Raw genomic sequence first — 4,538 nt, 5'->3', positions numbered from 1 at the left:
CGTCATCACACACACACACACACACACACACACACACACACACTGCTGCAGATCCGTCTTTCTTTGCCAAACACATGTTGTCCATGTGGAAACATTATCTAATCCTCAGTAGGATTCATTGTGTGAAGCATTTAAGTGTCACAAGAAAGTGTTTGCAAGCGCTTGCCTCTTCCCCACACACCTTTGTGTGTGAATGTGTGTGTATGTGAGGCTCTGTGTTTGTGTGTCTGCATCCTTTACGCTTTGTTCCACCAGGTGGCACCAACTCCTGACTTCAACAGTTGAGTTAAAAAAGACAAGTGCAGAGAAAACACATTTATGTTTGTCTGGCTGTTTGAAACATTGTACAACCTGATCAAGGATGTCCTTGAGCAAGATATGGTTTAATTTGTCAAAAAACACACGCAATGATAATGAAGAGGCCTGTTATTTATGTATTAGAGATGTTTCCTATATATTCAGACTGCATTTCATGTGTTTAAGCGCCTTGTTTTAATATTAAAACAGAAGACTTATTTGAAGAAATGATGCAGTCGAAATCACTTTGTTCATTCCAACATAGAAATGATCACAGTTACAGATTTTAAACTAGAAAAATAATTTCTTTCCTCTGTGCAAATTCAACTCCGCAGCCTATATTTTCTCTGTCTTCAAGTGCACCACATTCCACTAAACACTAGCTCTGATATTATTTGGATCCTGTGCAGCTCTGCCAGACTTGCACTCATCACTGAGATGAAAAAACAAGGTTAGCTTTATGGTGCACCATAAAAGGCTGAAAATGCATCCTGAAAGAGGAACAATGCGCCTAAAATAACAGAGTGGTCATCTTACCGGAGATATATGGCTCGCAAGTGTGCTGATCAGCACACAGGCTGGCTGATTTTAATTAGACCTGAAGGCTCAGTAACTGCAGGGGCTGCTGCTGGCCTCTGGTTTCATAGTTGAATATAACCGTCAGCACTCAGCCAGTTTATGTCAAGGTTGTCCTAATGCATGAAATCCCCAAACAAATGAGGTGGTTGGTGCCTGTGGCAGTAAATATAGTAGAGAGTTTGAACCCCTGTACATGTGAATGGGATAGACAGAAGGAGACTGACGTAGTGGCAGAGTGGGATTATATTATTTCAACAATGTTTCCATGCCAAGGTTCTTGCATTTTGTCACAAGTCAACTGAAATCAGCTCAAACATTTTCACATTGTGTACAGCGCTCGAAATTAACTTTTTCCTCAATGGCCTGCAACTGTCAAAATTCTACTTTCAGCTGTCCAAGACTTTAACGACAGTTATCCCAAAATGACGTTTGTATAGTTATAAATACTATAATACAGTTAATTTTGTTTCTTTGTTTTCCACATCACTTCATTGACTCACTGGAAGTTCTTTTAGTTGTTCTCTGCAATTCTATATTAATAGAAATTAATTCACCCTGGTTTCATCAATCATTTTATTAATTGATGATAATAATAATTATAATTATTTTAGTCTTAGCTGAGTTACTGTTTCTGGTTCATTTCTCGCTGTTTGATCAATAAATGCATCAGTGCAAATGCAAACTTGTTTCTGATTATATTCAGTGATGGAAATGTACATACACACGCTTTGAAGACACAGACAGGACAGGACACACAGACACACTTAATTTTTGTTTCTAACATCATGACAGTGTGTGTAAGCGCACAGCGCAGTTTGTGCCTGTGACACCTCACATTTTTCAAATTCACCTAACCGTTCAACTGATATTGATGATAATGATGCATGAACGTAATAATTTCATGTGTAATGACAAGTTCTCTATTGTCCCAGCATTGTCCCAGACACCATATCCTTATGTCCCGTGTGCTATTTTTATTGTCCTCGGGACAACAGTACGTCCTCAGTTTCAAACTCTGATTGTATAACAAAGATACTCTTCCACAGTGGTCTCATGAACTCCTTCTGTCTCTACAGGGCTCTTCCTCAGAAGCGGCTGAAGCGCAGGTAAGCTGAAGCAGTTCAACATGTGTACATATTAAATACACATCAAATATATTGATATATATACTGAAAGATATATTTGAATATTGATTCTGCACACCAGCAGTACTATGGTGTGTGATTGGCCGAAACACAGCTCTGTAGTAGCTCACAGCCAACAATTAGAATGGAATTAATCGATTACAATAAGTGCATTACACATTACACAACAAATGCACAAGTTAAAGAGGATCTTGGACGAAAAGTAACACAACGTCACATACTGCATTGTGTAGACAGGAGTACACTTGTAAACTTGTAGACAACACTAATATAAAAAAAACAATACTCAACAAATAAGAAAAAAAAGCAAATAAGAAAAAAAAAGTCCTAGGCACACAAAATAGGATATTTGTTGTTTCTTTTTTTTTAAATTAAAAACCTGCACGCAGAGCTGGTGCAGAAAAAGTCACTGAACAAAGTCTTCAGTGAGCACTTGCATCATTTTTTTAATAGCTGTGGTACTTTCAATACTATTGAACGTATAATCAACAGAAATCTTATTGTTTTAAACGCCTTAGTACACTGTATTGGAACTGCAGCAAGTCTAACAACTATTTTATTTGAACTGCAGAAGTTTACATTTTTTCATCTCTATAAATGACTTAACTCTGTCCTTTTGGTTGTTTTTCTTCTTGTTTTGAATTAAACTTTAAATGTATTTCTAATAAGGGTAGTGTTGCCATAATTTGTAGCAGTGATGGTGTAGAAATAGATGTACAGAAAGGGTAGGCTGATGCACTAAAAAGTATCTTTTATCAACATCTGTGCACAACTTTTGAAGTTCACAGTAATGTTGGTCTTTGTCTGCAGACAGTACAGAGCTTTTTTCTTACTTGTTAACTCAACTGCTTCATGTCTATGCTGCAGTATCACACACACACACACACACACACACACATTGAATTTCCATATTATTTTTGCTATAATGGAGATCAAACAATGCCGATGCTTTGATGGTATGGTAATGTTTTGTGCATCCACAGTATAACCCGTGGCTCTGGTTCTCCTGTGGTGAAACATCATCTCAGATGATTACTTATCGCCCACAGTTTCACAGTTCCCGTGTACCGTGAAGCCAGTTAATTGGGAAGCAGGCCATTTTTGAGCCACGACCCTTGGCATTCCCCAGTCTAACTCCAACGTGAGGTCATGTTTGGACGTGTTCATTATTCCATTAATTGACCTCAGTGGTTCATTGTAGCAAAAGCTCTAAAATACACAGTGTAATGTGTTTGCAAAGGAAGTCAGCTCAGTTTTCTGCACATCCATTATAAAGGCCATTTCTCATACTGTAATCTCTCTCTTGACACACTGAGAACAACTCATTCTCTCCGTCTTTCTCTCCCGTCTTTGTGCTCAGCCTGTAAGGAGTCGTCTGTGGACTCGATACTTAAGGGGAAAACGCTTGTTCATAGGAGGTTTGTCTTTATGGGACGGGACGCTCTTCATCTGTCTCTGCTGAACGGGGGGAGAGTGAAGTGGCGATGAAAGGAAGCGAAACTTGGCTATGCTGCACTTCTCCTGTTTTCCCTCTTCAATTTTGTATATCTGAAATGACTGTTGTAGCCAAGTGTGGTGTAAAATGGGACTAACAATTTTTTGAAAAGTTTGTGTTCATCAAAAACTTAAATGAATGGGTTTTTTTTTTCTAACAATCACCAAACTGATAATATGCTTAATATCCAACGGTGTAAAAAAAAATGTTTTGTGTAACCTTGTCAGAAAACAGCATATTTTATAACTGTTTTGTGTAAAATATTTATGCAGATTTTTAACTTATTTTTATACTATGAAATGCTGTAATGTGGATTTTTGTGAAGGTTTTGAATAGAACCGTATTTACTGTGATAATCAATGTTAACTGTCACTTGTAGGGATATTTGGAAATTTGGAGTTGTAATTACGTTGTACATGACAGAAGTCTTAACAGATAATCCTATTTATACTTACTGAATGCAGTACTTTTACTTGTGTGTGTGTGGCAATGAAGTGTGAGGTTGTAAATGCAAACTGTCACAGGAGCAATAACTCAGTAGTTCAGGACACTACCGCGTAGCTCTGAATCTTACCCAGACTGTAGACAGTGCAGCATAGAAAAGACTGACATTTCAGCACACGCTTAAAGTACCAACTTAAAGGGATAGTTCGGATTATTTGGAGTGGGCTTGAATAAGATATTTATCCGTAGTCAGTGTATTTCCTGCAGGTGATGGTGGGCCAGTTAAAAAATAGGTCTACCTAAAAAAAAAAAAAAAATCTATCAGTTTAAGTGTTTGTTATATTTAGAATATTTTCACCACTTTACCTCGCCGTCAGACAGATTTTTCCAACGGAAAACTGACGTTTTATAAGCTCAGTATGTCTCTCTCTTGCTTAACCGGATTTCTTACAGCAAAAATAAGAATTTTACCTCACAGAACACAGGAGTTGCTGGTTTGCCGCTGCCTTGATCTCTTAGTTTGTGTTACTGTGCGAATTTAGTGAATCTGAACTAACCTTTTAAAACGCCAAAGTCAC

General features: G+C 37.7%; 1 long non-coding RNA gene across 1 annotated transcript; it reads left to right on the top strand.

Moving 5' to 3' along the window:
- Positions 1–1,917: 1,917 nt before the first annotated feature.
- LOC146316905 (uncharacterized) lies at positions 1,918–3,777 on the top strand. Its single transcript, XR_014771757.1, has 2 exons — positions 1,918–1,982; positions 3,382–3,777. It is a non-coding gene; the product is annotated as an uncharacterized LOC146316905 (long non-coding RNA).
- Positions 3,778–4,538: the final 761 nt, after the last annotated feature.

The sequence above is a fragment of the Lutjanus erythropterus genome, chromosome 13, assembly GCF_056507025.1.
Source record: "Lutjanus erythropterus isolate fLutEry1 chromosome 13, fLutEry1.hap2, whole genome shotgun sequence".
In the NCBI taxonomy this organism is placed as follows: domain Eukaryota; kingdom Metazoa; phylum Chordata; class Actinopteri; order Lutjaniformes; family Lutjanidae; genus Lutjanus; species Lutjanus erythropterus.
Note: the sequence above shows the minus strand (reverse complement) of the source record. Positions and strands in the feature narration are given on the sequence as shown.